Source organism: Strix aluco, chromosome Z (genome assembly GCF_031877795.1).
Source record: "Strix aluco isolate bStrAlu1 chromosome Z, bStrAlu1.hap1, whole genome shotgun sequence".
NCBI lineage: Eukaryota > Metazoa > Chordata > Aves > Strigiformes > Strigidae > Strix > Strix aluco.
In genome coordinates, this window is record NC_133971.1 from 59,426,075 (window position 1) to 59,445,898 (window position 19,824).

Genomic DNA, 19,824 nt, shown 5'->3' on the forward strand with positions numbered 1-19,824 from the left:
GAAGCAATGCAGAGTTGTATGAGATGCTCCTTTGTTGGACTCCACAAAAAAAGTCCTCACCAAGGATGGAAAGCCCCTCATATGGACAGGAGAAGCAACTCCAGAAGGCATTTCTCACAAAAAACCATCTATTTCTGCAGCAAAATGTGGAGAACAGAGCAGTCAATGACACAGTTTCTGAAGAAACTGAGTCAGAGGCTTATCACCATTCCAAGAACATATCATAACATAAACTTCTGAGTAACAGCCTTTCAAAAGTAATTGCCACGCATCTTCCCTCACTTTTACTGGAAGAGGACAAGGTAACACTTTCATTCAGCTGGATTAAAAAAGTGGCACCCAACTTGCGAGGGAAAAGACAACCATCAAGTGAGTGCTAAATCACCACTATAAACTGCATCTTCTATCTAGACAGTTGTTGGACACCAGGCAAGTGGATTGTTCTACTGATCCTGCACACTAAGTCAGAAGTGAGTACTAATATTCCAAAATGGATTTTCTTTAAAGGACTGTTCAACTGCTATGACTGCTTTTGATAACTTGACAGATTAGCAAACTGTAATTCTCATTTGTACCACCTAGCTTTGTAAAGCAAACCAGGAAGTCACTCTTACCAGATATAAATTCAGAACTGAAGTGAATGCCTGAAAATTTACAAACCATTACAACCTTGCTCTGTTTTAAAAGGATAAGCACATATATTTTTCTTTTGCTGAAATACAGTATAATAATGTTACCTCATTAAAAAGCAGAAGTATAGTGCTCACAGTGGAGAGAGCTGGAGAAAAAAAATCTGCATTGTGGCAGATGCTTGTAATTTTCCAGAATAATTACTGAAAAGTACTAAAGGTCACAGAGCACTGAAAGCTGAATGACAACAGTAATAGAAGCAGCAGGTATGCCTTAATTCACAAGGACAGTTCATTAAAGTGAAACTCGCAGCTCTAAGAACATAACATGACAACAATGGAACTTTCAGACCCAAAATTTACTGTGGGAAAGAAAATTTTCAAACCTGATGCTTACGATGGCTTGGCTTATGCCAGGCATAAGCCTCACAAACTTTTGTTAGTAGATGCACGCAGATGAAAACCAGCAGACAAACCTATGTCTAGAACAAGTTGAATTAAACTGTAGAACAAAAAAATACAGTCCTTGCTGTGGCAGCCAGTTTAATTAATTATTCTCAAAGATGTCCAATAAATATTGATAAATTAACTATTTTGATATTAAATTAAATATTAAATTCTTCAATACTATTAAATATTTTCATTTTTAGCATACGTTTCCACAATCTACAACATTAGCTGAACAGGTCTGCAAATATCTCATTCCATCAAGATAAGATCCAAAAAAGGCTCCTGACACTGTGAATGTAACCATGTAAATAGAGGACTAATTCCTGGTTAAAAGGTAAGTCTAATTCACACTTTCAGCATGATGCAACTGAAGGCAGTGTTGCATGGTCATCAGGTCAGAGATTGCAAAGAAATACAAGCACAAAACTTTTGCCTCTTCAACTATCTGTATTAAAACATAAAAATAGCCTGTTATTATAATCAGTTGCAACAGAAAGATGTAAATTGTTAATGGCTGAACAGACAGTTCTGTATGGAAATTTACTTAGCAGTAACTTGTTAGAATAATATCATGCTGACCTGCAACAGATCAAAAGAATTTGGGCTAAATGAAACAAATTAAAAACCCCACTAGCTTAATATGAAGTACCTTGCACTCTTGCAAATCTTTCCATCACAGGGCAAGATATTTGTGAGCCAGAAATTTATTTCAAGAGAACAGAAAAATAGTCATACTCCTATTTTCATTATTAACAAGGTCAATACAGCCTACACAGTACTCTAGAGAATGATGCGGATATTACCTCAGGTAAACAAGATGCAGGACAACTTTTTTAAGTGGTAGAGGGATAAAGAAAACAGTATTTGTGGATGCTTTAGTTTCAGATATCAAAGTTGTTTATTTCAACTGTTGTCAGGTTTATGTTGTTGAATTTTTACTTTCAAACTTAATGTATTGGTCACTTTAAAAGAGAACAGTAACGTCAAACATACTAGCAGTAAGAAGGTTGTGCTGGATTTCACAAAATGCAATCACATAAGAAAATTTTTCTTCCAAATTGAGTTTTAAAATATTGTAAACTTCAACAAAATTCTTTACGTTGTGTTTGCAAAGCATGATTTAACAAAAGAAACTACCAGAAACAAACCGTTTCGTTGAGCAGAAAGAAATAGGTTAAAGACTTCAATTTGCTTCAGCAAGCCAACTTATGATTAACAGCCCATGTGCAGTCTTTTATGACATACTTCAACGGCATAATTATATGTTAAGGCAACAAATGCATCCGTGTCCTCTTTTCAGTATCATGCCAGCAATTTCTCACATCTCAGTGGAACTCCTCACAAGTCGTCTTCCCCGTTTCCGATAATGAACTAGCACCACCAGAGGGCACCAGTGCCCTAACTTCAATAAAGCAGGTATACCTCTTAGTACCAGGGAAAAAAAGGACACACCCCCACACACCCCCCCCCCCAACCGGAAAAATAAATTAAAAACAACCTTTATAACTTTGTTGTCTCTGTCTTCTTAAAACAACGATCTACTGAGCACAATCACAGCATGCAGTTAATTTGAATCAGTACATAGTATTCTGACATTATTGTAAAACCAGCACTACCCCCAGAATACAGAGAGCAGCAGCATGTTTTCTCATGCATTTGTTCAGGCAGTTTTGTTGTTATTTTAAGTTTACCTTCTGTTGAGTGGAATACAGCATTTCATTTCTGTGTCTATTTCATGGGTGTGCTGAGCAATTTGCTGAGATCACATCACATACGAACTCACTAACAGGTCAGGTTTCTCCAGTTCCAGTGGAAATTAAGGTATTTATTTTTCATCATCTCAGAAAAAATAGAGATGGCCTGCAAGAATAGTACACTACTTTTTTCACTTTTCTGAGTATATGCCTCACTGTTACATGGCTAAAATACTACTAAAAACTGATATGCAATTGGTCCCAAAGAAGGAATTCAAATCATTTAATATTACTTACAGGAATGAGTGCCATACTCTATTACAATACTCTTGCAAGGAAAGCCACTTGCTTTACAGCCTTCTTAATGTATTTGTTCTTTTCCTCTGAAAAGATTTAAGAGTTATGATTGATTTCTCCACTGGTGAACACTGTGGAGGTGAAAGGCAGAGCAGCAAAGGAGACTTAAGGGAAAATCAGGCTGCATCTGGTAGCCCAAAAGAGGAATGCTGCAGCAGCCCCAAGACCCCAGCTACAACTAGTAGAGAGGCTGAGCATGTATTCCCAGTAGGGACACACACAGACAGAGCACATGTATACAACACATATACACCATAGCCAGTGACAACAGATCAACCAAGACAGTCACACAGAGCACACATATGAACACAAACAGCACCAACAGCCTCACTCTGCTCCACTCTCTGGCTGAGTAGAATGGAGGTCAACTAGTGAGAATATACACACATATGTGAAAGGTGGATCCCCCCAGGAGCTGGACTCAGACCCCCAGTCTGCCCAGTAGCTGTCCCCTGGATCCCAGTCTCTACATTTGCTGTCACTTCAACATACATGCCTTTGAGGCTACAGCTGCACTCCAGTTGCTGGTACAGACTGGGGTCTGGTTGCTGGTATGCACACACACACAGAGCAAACTGTGACTCTACTGCTCCCCCAGTAGTTCCCCCCTCCACCTCCCACCACAGTCTCTCACACTTAAAGACACACAGGCACACATACACACAGATGCCTGAGACTCCACTGGTCTCACAGTAGTCAAACACATGTGGTCTTGCCCTTAGAGTCACACATTCACCAGCAGTCTCACCCTCTGAGATGCCCAGATCCTACGGTGTCCCTGGCAGTCAGCAGGACTCACTCGGTCACCCCACCAGCCAGCTCCTCCTCTGGTCTCCCCCTTAAGAGAGACACACATGCTTGGCCATGTCACCTACATGCAGGCTAGCCTGGCTTGCTCTTCACTAACACTCACTTAACTGTAATTGCTGGCACTATGGACACATGGGCTTCTGACCCCTGGTCCTACTCCAGTGTCTGGCACTTAGTTTTGCTCACTCCAGTCCCTCCAGCCGCTGGCAGTCAAGCACACGGTCCCTCTGGCCTGCAGCCCCACTCCAGCTTTGGTGCCCAGGCCCTCACTTGCTTCAGTTCTTGGCACCGTGGATGCATGGGCCCCAGTGACCTTGAGGTCCCACTCCTGTTGCTGGCACTTAAGTCCACTCATGCCAGTCTCTCCAGTGGCTGGCACCTTGGGCCCTCCAACTGGTGGTCTGACTTGCAGTTGCTGGCACTCAGGCTCCCACAGACACACCTGCACAGAGAACAGAACACCCCTCATCCAGGAAGGAGTTAGAAGGAATTTAAGAAAGTAAAACAGATTTCATTCAGACAACAGGGCATAGTCAGACACGTGCATTGACCAGCCAACTATTTACACATGCCCAGGCTTCTAAATCCCCCTTATCCCTCTGTTTTCCTATGTTTGTTGCTCCCTGAATCACCCAAATGCCTCCTTTCCCCTGCCTTTGGCTCTTCCCCAAAACATCCTGTAAGTCCTTTGCAATCCCAGAATGCTCTTCCCCCTGCTCCCTACATGTCCCATACCCCTTGAAGCAACACCTCTAGCCCCCAGTCTAAATGGTGCTCCAGCACTGACTCATAGTCATGGGAGTTATGTCTGGACAATGGGGCTGATGGCTCTCCAGGGAGAGCCCTGGTTATGTTACACACCTGATTGGGCGTGCCCCCTTCTGAGTCCTTAATTTGGGTTCCCTGACTGTCATTGTGTCCCTGTGCTCCTCTGGGTTTGTGGAGATAGGCCTTTGACAAGCTGATGGCTCCTGTGATGGGCCTGGAAGTAATTAAACAGGGTACGATTATTCCATCTCTGCTGCCATTGTCTCTCTGCACTCCTTTGTGGGTGTGCAGATGAGATTTACCACGTAACCTAATAGTTCTTTCTAAAAGCATGTTCCAACTGAATTGCAGATAGATGGGTTTGACAGATGGACTGTTAGATGGATAAGGAATTGGCTGGATGGTCACATCCAAACAGTTACAGTCAATGGTTCAATGTCCAAGTGGAAACCAGTAATGAGTGGTGTCTCTCAAGGGTCCACATTAGTTCCAGTACTATTTGATATTTTCATCACTGACATAGTGGGATTGAATGCACTCTCATGAAGCTTGTGGATGACACCAAGATGAGCGGTGTAGTTGACAGACTTGAAGGAAGGGATGTCATCCAGGGCAATCTTGACAGGTTTGAGGTTCACATTGGGCCAGTGTGAACCTCAAGAAGTTCAACAAGGCCAAGTGCATGGTCCTGCACCTGGGTCAGGAAAATCTCCATTATCAATACAGACTGGGGGATGAATGGATTAGAAGAAGCCCTGGAGAGAAGGACTTGGTGATACTGGTGAGCAAAAAAATTGGACATGAGCCAGCAGTGTATGCTTGCAGCCCAGAAAGCCAACTGTGTTCCAGGCTGCATCAAAAGAAGTGCAGCCAGCAGGTAAGGGAGGTGATTCTCCCCCTCTACTCTGCTCTCATGTCATCCCACCCAGAGTATTGTGTACTTTCAGAGTACAGTTCTGTGTGATTTGCGGAAAAAAGACTCTACAACTCAAATAGAATTATAAAGCAGGTATGTTTACTCTGGCAATGGGGTGCAAGGGGATTTATCCACAAAGCTTGCACACCAACAGCACTTTTTACCAGAAACTTATAGAGTGTAGATATACATATTCACTGGATTACATAACACAAACATACATATGCATGAGTAAGGCTGGGTTAGTTCAAAAGGCTGGTGTCAGCAGTTTATGTTATCTTTGCACCTGCACATTGCCTCCTTGCCTCCTGGTGGTCATCTCCGGGGGTCCCTGGGAAGAAGGCTCGTAGTCTTCCTCACCTTGTACTTTTCCTCAGAGCATACGCAGATTCTCTTAGCCAATTTCTTGAATAACGAAAATGTTTTCAGCTGGTTTATTCATTCTATCTTATCTAAAAGTACCAGTGTATCCATTTCTACTGTCCATATATGGCTATCTTATTCATTACCAAGACTAAACTAGTTAGAGCACATCTGCTTTCCAAGGACAAAAACATATTTTTTGCTGAACACTGCAGTTCTTGGTAGGTTTCCACAGTAAACTGCTTTGTTTTGATGAACGCAGTAGTCCTTGGTAAAATTCCACAGAGCAGTCTGGGCAAGCAGGATTATTAATCAAAATTAGCAATATTCAAAAATACTATAAGTAATACTGTAATTGCTATAAGTAAATAAGTTGCAAAGCAGTTCGCTATAAGTAAATAAGTCTCAAAGCAAGTAATCATTTCTCTGTATCATGTGTCCCCCAGTACAAGAAAGACATGGGCCTATTACAGCAGGTCCAGAGGAGGGCCACAAAAATGATCAGAGGGATGGAACACCTCTCCTGTGAAGAAAGGCTGAAAGAGTTGGGGTTGTTAACCTGGAGAAGAGAAGGCTCTGGGGAGACCTTATTGTAGCCATTCAATACTGAAAGAGGGCTTATGAGAAAGATGGGGACAGACTTGTTACCAGGGCCTGAACTGACAGGACAAGGGGCAACAGTTTTAAACTGAAAGAGGGTAGGTTTAGATTGGATACAAGAAAGAAAGTTTTTACGACAAAGGTGGTGAGACACTGGAACAAGTTGCCCAGAGAAGTTGTGGATGGCCCATCCCTGGAAGTGTCCAGTGTCAGAGGCTTTGAGCAACCTGATCTAGTGAAAGATGTCCCTATCCATAGCAGGGGAGTTGGACTGGATGATCTGTAAGGTCCCTTCCAACACAAACCATTCTGTGGTTCTATGATTCTAATCAAAGTAAATGTTAGCTATTATTCAGCCCTGCAAGAAGGAAATAGTTAAACAGAGGGTGCAGAACACAGGATGGATCCTCAACAAGAACAGTTCTTCCAAGAAGTTATTTCTCAGCTCACCAACAAGCAAGCCCTATTTTCTCTGTACCAGACCTATCAAAATATGGCATTCCACTGCGTGCTTAGAAATAGTTTTCCCTCTTCAGTCTCTCACAGGAATGCTTGTGGAGCATCTGAATGCCAAACCAGAGTTTAGATACAATTAGATACATACTTCAGCTGCAGTTCACAAAAGAAGAGAAACACATATGCATGACCACGTAGTGTAACTTTACGTTCATGTGCTCAGGTCTAAAATAGTACAGATGATCCCTTAAAGAAATCCAAAGGAAAATCTGCTAAATTAACATTTCATGAAGTCCCCTTAGTGTTTACAGTTTATCCCAAATAAAAAAAAACCAACTCAAATAGTCATCAAGCCTGGAAGTCATCATACGTACTTTTTAAATCCCGTTAAAACTAGTCCAAAGATTTTCCCTCCTCTTCCAAATCCAGAACTGTCTACCAAATGTATTTAAGCATAGGGTGAACCTCCAAAGACTAATTCAGCCATGATATCTTTCACTCTGTGTATTGGAAACTGGAAACACTTAGAAAGAATATGGCTTCTCAAAGTTCATGTTATCTTAAAACATGACATTTAGAATAAAGAGCCTTAATTTACTGTCACATCTAAAATATTAGCTGCCTTTACCACTAGAATAATGGGTTTAACCACCTTTCCAGTTACACAGCACAGAGTGCACATAATTATTCAGATAAGCCACTACCTTAATGTTTCTTTTAGGGCCTGCCACAACTAAGTGTGGGATAACAGCCTGACTCTTATAACCAGCACAACATTCTCCACTATTTGAGTTTCTAGTCAGTTACAACCCAATCTCAGTTCCTTCATAATCACTATTTCAAAACACAGGTTTAAGTTAATTTCACTAAAGATCATAGACTCATTTAGGTTGGAAACGACCTTTAAGATCATCTAGCCCAACTATTAACATAACACTGCCAAGTCCACCACTAAACCATGTCCCTAAGTGCCACGTCTACACATCTTTTAAGTATCTCCAGGCATGGTGACTCAACCAATTCCTTGGGCAGCCTGTTCCAATGCTTGAAAACCCTTTTGGTGGAGAAATTTTTCCTAATATCCAGTCTAAACCTTTCCTGGCACAACTTACAGCCATTTCCTCCTGTCCTGGCTTGTTACTTGGGAAAAGAGACTGACACTCACCTTGCAACTCCTTTCAGGTAGTTGTAGAAAGCAATAAGGTTTCCCCTCAGCCTCCTTCTGTCCAAGCTAAACAACCCCAGGCTACTCAGCCACTCCTCATAAGACTTGTGCTCTAGACTCTTCAACAGTTTTGTTGCACTTCTTTGGACATGCTCAGCATCTCAGTGTCTTTCTTTTAGTGAGGGGCCCAAAACTGAACACAGTAATCGAGGTGCGGCCTCACCAGTGCTGAGTACAGGGGGACCGATCATTTCCCTAGTCCTGTTGGCCACACTATTTCTGATACAAGCCAGGATGCTATTGGCCGCCTTGGCCATCTGGGCATACTGCTGGTTCATATTCAGCTGGCTGTCGACCAACACCCCCAGGTCCTTTACCATCGGGCAGCTCTCCAGCCACTCTTCCCCAAGACTGTAACATTGTGTGGGGTTGTAGTGACCCAAGTGGAGGACCCACTTAGTCTTGTTGAATCTCATACAGTTGGCCTTGGCCCATAGATCCAGCCTGTCCAGATCCCTCTGTAGACCCTTTCTGCTCTCAAGCAGATCAACTCTCCCACCCAACTTGGTGTTGTCTGCAAACTTACTGAGCATGCACTCAATCCACTCATCCAGATCACTGATAAAGATACTGAACGGAACTGGCCCCAGTACTGGACCCTGGAGAACAACATTTGTGACTGGCCACCAACTGGATTTAATTCCATTCATCACAACTCTTTGGGCTCAGCCATCCAGCCAGCTTTTTACTCAGCAAAGTCTATGCCCGTCCAAGCCATAAGCAGCCAGTTTCTCCAGGAGAATGCTGTGGAAAATGGTATCAAAGGCTTTACTGAAGTCTAGGTAGACAACATCCACAGCCTTTCCCTGATCCACTAAGCAGGTCACCTTGTCACAGAAGGTGATCAGGTTAGTCAATCAAATTAAAAACTAGGATATTACAAGGCCTATATAAAAGTTATATTATCAGAATGTACCTACCCTTCACGAAGGGATTAGAAAGTCACCATGCCTTCTAGAGCAAGCAAACATCAATACCTTTCATTTTTACATATTCCAATACTTTGGGTTCTTTTTTTTTTTGGGGGGGGGTGGGTAGGGGTGCTGAGACATTTCACTGTTCCCTAATGAATCAGGAGCTTTCTTTAGAAAGTATAACTTCATAAGCTACAGGCAAGTTGTTGATTTCTTCCCAGCATCTTGAATTACCAGAGGTTTGTGTCAGAGGTACTGTCTCCTGTCAAGAAGAACACTTTGCCTACAAAAGACATTCACAAAGACAGAGTCATACAACTAAGTGAAAGGGAAGGTGAAAAGAGGACAACTGGAACAGTACCTAAAGCTCTAGACTGCTATTACATTTTTCTCTCCGAAGTATTTCCCAAGTCTAAGTTTATTTCTTTTAAGCACCGTTTTGAAGAACTAGCAAAAAATAACAACAAAAACCCTCACCTTATTTTGTGGACAGCAAGTAAAAGCCCCTTCAAGACAGACATCTAAAAATTTTTACTTAATACAAAAGTATTACTATCCCCACAAGAGTACTGGAGAAAAATTTTATTGAAAAAAAAACCTAAGCTCATGATCCCACTTTTAAACTACATAAGTTGGTAACTGGAAGGGTTGTTTTGGTTTTGTTTTCTTTTTAATCTCTAGTCTTGGTTCCATAACTAGACAAATGAGTGAAATATTTTTTCTCTCCCTCCCTGTAACCAAAATAAGCTCTGCTTGAATACTTCTGTAGTAAAATTGCCTGAACACAGTAAGTATAACTCAATCTTCAACATTACTTCCCAAGAGACTGCTTCAGTGATGGGTTTTATGCCAGTCAGATTATTAAATTAGAAATTCTTACTATTCCCTAGTTATTACACATTACTCAAGTTTTTAACACTTTATTCATGATCAAAAGTCAAAGAAGTGACTAGACAAGTCAGGCAAAGTATGAATAATGTGCTCTTTAGCCAACTTATTTGAAATAAAGTCTGTCATGTTATTTTAGAGAATTAAGATCATGATTAATGGTAATGTCATCCATGAGGTAATAAAAAAACAAAGAAAAGACTCTAGTATCACTTCACTTTCATCAAAACATCCTCTGAAAATGACCACGTATTACTGATTTCTTTGATCTGTTATGCTCAAGAGTACTTTGGTGTTCTTTGAGGAGACTTGACTAACAGGTTAAAGAGAAACTACTTGGGGTGTAGTCACACCATTACTAATAGTTGCACTAGGGTGTCTTAAGAAATGTCCACCCCAAAGAAAAACTCATTCACTTTTCCATGGGTCTCATTCATGTCAATGCAAAGTAAAAGACACCACTGTTAATAAATGACATGTAAAAAGTAACACAAATGTTTGAGACAAAGTAGAAGTAATAATCAGGACACGGTAGCATTAAATCTACCCATTTAATCTTTATTCATCCCACATACTTACCTTTTATGGTACAATGAGAGACTGATACTTTTCCATAAAACACTTATTTCTGTCTACACAAAATGAGTTATGTCCTGCAGGAAGTTGTCAAAACAGAAAAGATGACAGTTCAAAGTTTCTGTCTTGAATGTAATTAAGTGAAATGAGGAAAAAAAGGACTTCAGTAAGGCAGGAGAAATAGCAGTGAAGTTGGAGACAACTGAGTGACTCAAAACTGGGTCCTACGTCCCTTCACACAAATTTTGGTAACATTTCCCATCATTTCACTTTGCAGAGAGGAATAAGGAATGTCAAACACCACCTCTTCCCAGCTGTTACAGGAGTTAACTTTCTTAAAAAATTCATAAAATGTAAGTACTATAAAAATGTTAAATATGTTTAAAAAACCCACAACAAAACAGAGCCATTCAATCTCACCTTGGCATCTAATCATAAAAAACCTCAAACTTACTAGACACATGTTTAATACCAGGGCTGGATTCTAAGACATTTTAATATAAGGTTTTATTTAAATATTTACTCTTACACATTGCTTAGATTTGGAGTCTGTATTAAAACTGCCTGTATTAAGAGTTTTGAACAGTCAAACAACTACCTGTTTGCTAAATTTTAGCCAAAAATGGACACACAACTGATGTCTCAACGTGCCTGCAGCCAAAGAGATATACAAATACCCAAATTATGGAAGTTAGTTCTTTAACTTTCACCTGACAACAGATGCTTATAAAGCACTAAATTAAGGACGACACTTTGTAAATCAAGTAAATAATTAACTGTTATTCCTTTAATAAAATTAACTAAATAAGATAAATACCAGTGTCAGTAAAAAGGCAAAAGACTACATAAAGAGTTGTAATATGCAGTATTTTACTGTACTTTAAAAACTCATCTACATCTTTGTCTAACCGTTAGTATAATAGAACACTGCAAAGAAGAAAAACATCATCCCTGCATTGAGACTCATATTTTGTTTTCCGTAAATGCTGTTTTATTAGATTCATAGTAGCTCTGAATTCGTAGTCACCATGACTTAATAATATAAAATCCCCCATATACAGTGCCTTCCATCCAAACATGTGAAAGCACAAGTTTCAAACTTTAGCAATATTTACTGCAGCCATAGTCAGATATATATTAACTCAGAATGTGTCATGGGTCAATATCAATAGCCACAGTTTGCTGTCAGTGCAATTTTGTAAGTCACTGGTAAAACATCTTCTGAATTAATATTCAATTCTAGTTGAACACATTAAGGAAGAATGGCATGAAACTGGACCATGTACCAGGAAGAGTTATCACAATTAGAACACAGAGTGTGAATGAAAAAAACATCTGTCCTGCCTATATTCACCTATCACATCCCGGTCTGAGAGGGCAGTATGACTGCTACTTATAAGCTAAGGAGAAAGCAGAATTATTTAAGCTAAAAATATATGATTGAAAGAAAACACATGCATAAACTATCTGAGAGTTAAGTTTAGGAGGACTTTAGAAAAATGTTCCCAAATATCTGTAGTAGTCTTACACTTCAGTTAACGTAGGTAATCGGGAACCTTGTTTACTTAACTAAAGACAGTGGGAGATGGTGGAGATGTTAGCAAAATTAACTAAAATGATCCAGACAATATATCAGGCTTTTACTGTTTCTCAAAGATGGAGCCTCTGATACGGCAAGGTCACAGCAAACTCAGGAAGATGAAAATATATATATGTTTTTCCTTCTCAGTATGCCAACTGCAGATCAGCAAATGCAAACTATGTCACACCTTCAACTCTTTGGTTTGCAGTGCATTTGTTATTAATCGCCTCTTGTAAAGGCTACCTGTAACCTCTTCAAATCTTTCTTGTAGAAGTCCACTATGGAGTTTTGTTGCAAAAGTATATATATTGAAAGAAAGTGAAAGTGCATTAAACACATACAAATGGGAGTTCAAAAGGTCACAGAAATTAAGCACTCTGCTTCTATCAAGCTGGAGACAGATCCTGGCATTAGGTGCCTTCAGCTCTGAAGGTAAAAGCAAACACAATGCAAAGATGCAAGACTAAGGTTTTCCTGACTTCAAGCAATGATGACTGAAAATTGCCTTATATGAATATGCATAAAGCATCGATACTAAATTGAAGCTGGCATTTTAAAAGGTTCTGTTTAGGAAGAGAAGCAGTAAGAGTAAAAAGTAAGAGAACAGCAGACTTTTAAAGTAAGGAAAATATATATACACACTAAATGCAACCTGGCCTACTTACTTGATTACTACCTACCCACCATCGCAACTGTCAGCCACAGTGTGTTATTTCCCATATCCTGCCTCCTCCACTCTTTCCACTGCCTCAACTCTTCTTACAGAGTCAGGCAAGGTATAAATATGTATCACATCCACCCAAGACACACTGGCAAGTGTGATTATGGAAGAGATCACATTCTCATAATTCAGCAACAGGAGGCTTTTCAAGTGGCAACAGATGGCAGGCATTTCATCAGAAATAAAACATGATCAGGAACATAAAAGAACACAATATGATAATTTTTTTACAGATACTTTCAGTTTTCTTTCAATCAGAGTATTAACTTAAAAAGCTGCCTTAAGTGCAGTTACACAGATCTACCTTGAGCTTTTAGATTTCAATAGAGATTTCATTTTATAATGATGTGTTATCTTAAAATCAATACTCAGAAGTCATTGGAACTAATCCAGAAGACTGCTGCTATGTTACAAAAGAGGGGAAAAAAAAAGTAAAATATAAAAATATAAAGCAAACAAACAAAAATAATGCATTCATGTACCTAGCCAAATATGTACAAAACAGGATTAATCCAATTCTCAAGAGTACTCTAAGCATGGCTAGAAATAATTTTCTACAGTTTTATTGAAGTGTATTAAGATACTAGGGAGTTTTCTTGTTTATATAGTGTTTTGTTTTGTTTTTTCTCAAAGTAGCCATCTCAAAAGCATCATAGTACAATCAGGGTTCCTAAACTGTATTGTTCTCATGTATTAATATCATAAAGCTAGCCTGTAAACCTCAAAGAAAAAAAAACATTGATTAAACTTTGCTAGGTTTCTTGAATGAACATTTTAAATGGCAGTTAACATACTACCACAAAAATACAGGGACATTTAGTATTGTGAATTTCTACCATTTAAGACAGGACAGAGTTAATTGACTTTTTTGCATAGGTCAGTAGGCACCTAGCTAGTCAGTCAAATTTCAGAGGTAAGATACTATTAGCACCTGAATTTAACCACCGGCATTAGAACTCCAAATATGAGAACAGTACAGACCTCGTTTTCACCACTGGAGGAAAGATGTCTTTGCTAAAGGATCTGCAATGAGCAGCAGCGTCTCTACAGACATTTTCATGCAAGAGCATGAAAATTTTAAGTTTCATTGTACCTGCAGCACTGGCTGCTAAGGGAAACAGGACCCTCTCATCTTCAATCCCAGCTTTCCCAATCACTTATTCCTTTTAGCTTCTGAGGCAAGTAATGTAGTGGGCAGAGTAGGAGTCCGCAGCACAAAAGCAGAGGGAAGGGAAAAGGCAAGATAAAAGGTATTGGAAACGTCAAAACTTTTAAAACTTGGTGTCTTGCACTGGTTTTGGTTGTTCTGCATGTACTCAACATCACTGAAATTAGAGATGGGGTACTTAATTACAGTGTCAGATATTACAAAAATACTAAGTCCATTTAGAGAAAGTTAGGATTAAATTTTATTACCAAGAATTTTATGTCTTCCTTCTACACACCCCAATAAACTGAGTACCATCTCAAAAAAAAAAAAAAAAGAAAAAAGATATTAAATAGAATCTTAGGACAAGGACCTTTTATAACTTTTGCACTCACCTGTTAATAGGGGCAGCAGAGTTTTTAAAACTCACTTGACTGTCATGTGCAAACCTCTACAGGTTTTTATTTAAACTCAGCCAGTACCGTACCCTCCACAGAAACCATTTTCACACAGTTGCTTTCACTGGTTTTGAGAGTTGCAGAAGTATCCAAACAGTAACAGCAAGCATTCAATGTATCTATCGATACTCTGAAATCGCGTTACGGTGATTTATAGTGATGTAAGCTATTTCCATTTCATTCTGGTAGAGCTTAGACAGCTGCAGCATAAGCAGAGAAGAGCTAAGCATATTTCCTCATTTTCCCATCTGTCTCAAGGCAGATGTTTCATTTAACATTAGATAACCTGAAGAAATCTGTCCCATTTGTAAAATAATCCAATCAGAAAAAGTGGTTTAATGGTCTCAAAGGTCCAAAATATCACCACAATTATTTTTAATTTTTATTTTGAGAAATCTTTTTTAATCAGATGGACTTACTACTGTATTTGTGGTTTGCTGTATAATACCTACATGCACAAAGTTCCTTCATATAGACTCATAAGGCATACAATTAAAATAAAGCTTAGTTAATGAAACTTTTGTTAGAAAAGCTTTTACAGATTACATTGTCAGTAAACTTTCTTGCAAGAAAAAGATTCTGTTGTCATTTTCAAGTAGAACAAATTTTTCCTTTTCTGCCATCTAGCTGTCTTGAGTAGCAGAACTTTAGAATTTCATCACTGTATTGTTCAAAGCAGCTCTTAATAGTCTCCTTAAAACAGCATCTTCTGTGCTGTTAGTGCTGTTTCAAGGCTTAGGGATGCTTTGGGAATGACTCAAACCTGTGGATAGTCTTCTGTCAGACTGATAAATTCACTTACAGGAAAGTTAAAGGAGAACTTGAGAATGCTCAAGGGAAGAGGATGCACCGCACAGTGAAAACTGAACTTGGTTTGACAGCAGCAAGCCATTAGCTTGGCTCCACAGACTGTGAAACCACATCCTTCAAAACTCTTCAGTACAGTGCATTCCAGACTGTAGGTAGTTAGGGCCTGGCGGTCGGAAGATGTCGCGCTGTACAGAAACACAGGACCCCCCTCCTGATAGCAAATGGTGCCTAGCTCATGACATGAGCAGACGGAAGTGATGTTGTAAAACCCAGGCTATATAAACCTGTGTTATCTACTAATAAACGCCATTTGCCATCCACCACATTGGTGTCTGTGCGCTGATGGCCCGAGCGGCCTGGGGGTGGTCGCCGGGCCGGTTCCTGAACCAGGTCGCCACGCCAACAAAGGCAACAATTGGAGCCGAAACCCGGGAAAACTCGTCGCCTGGATTCGAGTGAACGGCGGCCGGAGCGGCAGGACCAGCCCGGTGGGGAGGACTCTCCCGGACCAACAAGGAGGATGGAAGCTCTTATGAAGGACCGGATTGTTGGACGCCCCCATAATCCGTACGCCCCGGTGACAAGAGGGGACAACGAGTCGGCAAGCACCCCGCCCACACCTGAGAGCTCCACACTAGCAGAATCCAAACGACACCAAAATAGCCTCCGAAGGAGGGGGCTGCGATGTTTTTGTGTAATTTTACTTTTGGGGCTCGTAACGCCAACTAGCGGTTTGTATGAACATCAACCATGGGAATGGGTGTTGGTGAGATGGGAGGATCAGAAAATATTACAAAAAATCGTTACCTCAGGACCCCCTAGCTTTCAGGCAAAACTTTGTGACCTAGCCCCCACAGACCCCTGTCTGAATCACAAAATGTACTATATGTGTCCCGCCTCCAACCCCGGCAAATCTTACTATAACGCTCCTAATCAGTATTATTGTTCTCACTGGGGCTGTGAAACCATTGCGTCTCACTGGAAGGTAACAAAAGTAGACCCATATCCTAAGACCAGCTGGGGACCTCCGGGTTGCACCCCTTGGAATGCAAACTCGCCAGGAAGTTTTGGGTGTGATGACCCATGTACCTGTAAATTTACTTATTTAAATGTAACCAATGAAAACGACTTGGGATGGACAATTGGCAAAACTTGGGGCGTTAGATACTATGAAAAGGGTACAGATAGAGGAGGATTGTTTTTCATTAAAAAACAGAAAGTACAGAGCAGTGCAGCCATTGGCCCCAATGTAGCAATTAAAAACGATAACTGGCAAAGAAAAGAAATCCTACCGAACCCCACCCCCGTCCTAACCAGCACCTTCCCAACTAAGCAAACAGTTCCCTTAAGCGAACCACACATTAACTCCCAATACTTACCTGATAAGCCATTTTTTGATGTGTTAGATGCCACCTTTTGGTCATTGAATCAGTCAAACCCGAATCTCACGAGTTCTTGTTGGTTATGTTATGATGTGTATCCCCCCTTTTATGAGGGCGTTGCCCTCGATGCCCCTTTTGACTACTCATCAGACAGCAATCTGACCCAGTGTAAATGGGGAACACCACGGAAAGGGATCACCCTAAGCCAAATCAGAGGCCAGGGCGTGTGTTTTGGTAATACCGCGCTGGCAAATTGGGATAGTGCTGTCTGCATGAAAACCGTTACGGTTAACAAAGCCTATAAGTGGGCGATCCCGTCCGCATCTGGAATGTGGATTTGCCACAAGTCAGGAGTAACCCCTTGCGTGTCCCTCGAACTTTTTGATGATTCTGCTGACTTTTGTGTGCAAATCTTAATCGTTCCTAGGGTTCTATACCATCCAGAAGAAGAGATGTATTATCATTGGGGAGAAGCTAACAACAAACGTCAAAAAAGAGAAGTATGGACGGCAGTAACGATAGCAACGCTACTTGGGTTAGGAGTAGCCGGCACAACCACAGGAGTGACCTCCCTAGTAACACAGCAACGAGGTCTATCTCAACTACAAACTGCCATTGATGAAGACCTGCAAAAGATCGAGAAATCTATGACCTTTTTGGAACAATCCCTCTCTTCGTTATCAGAGGTTGTTTTACAGAATAGACGGGGATTAGATCTCCTATTCATGCAACAAGGAGGCCTCTGTGCCGCTTTGGAAGAAGAATGTTGTTTTTATGCCAACCACACCGGAGTGGTCAGAGATACGATGGAAGAATTAAGAGAGAGATTGGCACAAAGAAAAAAGGACAGGGAAGCCCAACAAGGGTGGTTTGAATCATGGTTTAACTTTTCACCATGGCTAACCGCCCTGATTTCATCCTTAATTGGGCCTATCACAATGATTATAATAGCATTGGTGTTCGGACCCTGTATATTAAATAAACTCGTGTCGTTTGTCAAGAACCGACTAGAGAAAGTTAACATTATGATGGTAGAACACCACCAGCTATTCTAAAAATATACTTGCTCAGTGTGCCTTATACTTGTCATCGCAAGATGGTAATTTTTTTTTAAGGATTTTTTATATATTTTTTACCATTTTTAAGAATACCTCAGCACAAAATTCACCTTTTTTCACTATCCCCGATCACCCCTAGTCACACTCACTTACTCTTAGCTACCCCACCACCCCCCCCCCCCAACTACCTCACATTCAGTGTTCCTTATGTTTATTTTATATATATATATATTTTATACTTTTGTAGCTTACACTGTTTAGTTAAGCATAGGGAGGGGGAAATGTAGGTAGTTAGGGCCTGGCGGTCGGAAGATGTCGCGTTGTACGGAAACACAGGACCCCCCTCCTGATAGCAAATGGTGCCTAGCTCATGACGTGAGCAGATGGAAGTGATGTTGTAAAACCCAGGCTATATAAACCTGTGTTATCTACTAATAAACGCCATTTGCCATCCACCACATTGGTGTCTGTGTGCTGATGGCCTGAGCGGCCTGGGGGTGGTCGCCGTGCTGTTCCTGAACCAGGTTGCCACGCCAACAAAGGCAACACCAGACACCTCTTCCAATCAAAATGTGCTTAGTTATTCAGATCATGAGTTGTTCATGGTCGGGTCTTGACACAGTCCTAAGAGCAAACTTACAAATACTGGGATGCCGAATATGTATACAACAAAAGTTAAAATTTTCTGCAATGTCTGAAGGGACAGGTTTGATCCTACTGAGCAATTTTCCATTTCTGATGTGTTTAGTTACATTCAAATTACTCTTTACATTCTGCTATTTCCTTTGTTAGTGCTGAGAGTACAAGATCATTTCCAAACCACATGCATTACAACCACTGACAAAACTGGGAATAAGTCTTAAACTGGCAAAGTTTTTAAAGTCTTTAAAAATACTATAAGACAGCATTATCTCAGGTGTGACCTTCATTTAATTAATGAATACCACTATAACCTTCTCTAAATAAAATCTGGCTCATTATCATGAATCAAAATCACTGCTAGAGACAGGAGGCTTTTGAAGGAAAGACTACTCTTAACCTGAGTACTATCCCAGATTAAGTCTTGACAAAATGCTGTAGACCCATTTGTCATACACTGGAGAACATGTTCCAATATCCTCCTTGTAGAGAATTTAGAGACAGTGTCCTAGGTTCAGCTGGGATAGAGTTAATTTTCACAAGAAGCTGGGATAGGACACAGTCAGGACAACTGATGAGAACTAGCCAAGGGGATATGCGATACCATAGGACATCAGGCTCAGTATGTAACTGGGGGAGCTGGCTGGGGAAGGGGGGTAGAGGTGGGATTAAGGTTTAGGAATGGGCTGGCAGGGGAACAGCTGAGCATCAGGTTCTGGGTGGTGAGCCATTGCATTGTGCATCACTCATTTTATAATTCTTTTATTAGTATTATTGTTATTACTATTTCTTCTTTCCTTGTGTTGTCCTATCAAACTGTCCTTATCTCAACCCACGAGTTTTTACCTTTTTTCTTCTGATTCTCCTCCCATCCCAGCAAGACAGAAGGAGTGAGTGAGTGGCCGCATGGTGCTTAGTTGCCAGCTGGACCTAAACCACAACAGACAGAAACTATATGCCATTAAAAAGGCACTTTGTTTCAATTTAGTACGCATGGATCAGAAGGAGAGGAACAGATACTTGACTTCGAGTAATTAAAAGTTAGTCAAAACCAGCCTTGAACCTCATAAAGAACAAAGTCCTTTGAAACCAAACATTCAGTGAGATTCTATCTGAACCCACATCACTTTTTTGAATGTTTAATATCCATGTACTTCAGAGAAAGTAATTTAGGACTTAACCACAGCTGAAACAGATTGTAATCTTCATTACTATGTCCTCTGCAAAACAGATGAGCAACTCAAAATACCAAGTGACTTTTAGTTGCCATTTGAACTGATTGCTCTATGACTCCATGCAAGATAACAAGGGCTTGAAAAGTTCACCATGGAGAAGCAAGAAGCCTTATGGACCTGTGCCATCAACTCCTAAAAAACTTCAA

At 40.5% G+C, this 19,824-nt stretch overlaps 1 protein-coding gene across 3 annotated transcripts in view; it reads right to left on the reverse strand.

The window, feature by feature from the left end:
- Window positions 1-19,824, reverse strand: part of PCGF3 (polycomb group ring finger 3) — a 69,760-nt gene that overhangs the window by 33,401 nt on the left and 16,535 nt on the right. Inside the window, exon 1 of one of the 3 annotated variants that reach the window (XM_074812821.1) lies at window positions 19,290-19,320. The exons of the other annotated variants lie outside the window; for them this stretch is intronic. The gene's annotated coding sequence lies outside the window, so the exon portion shown is untranslated. Of the gene's footprint in view, window positions 1-19,289; window positions 19,321-19,824 lie in introns of those variants that run through there. 3 annotated transcript variants of the gene reach the window in all.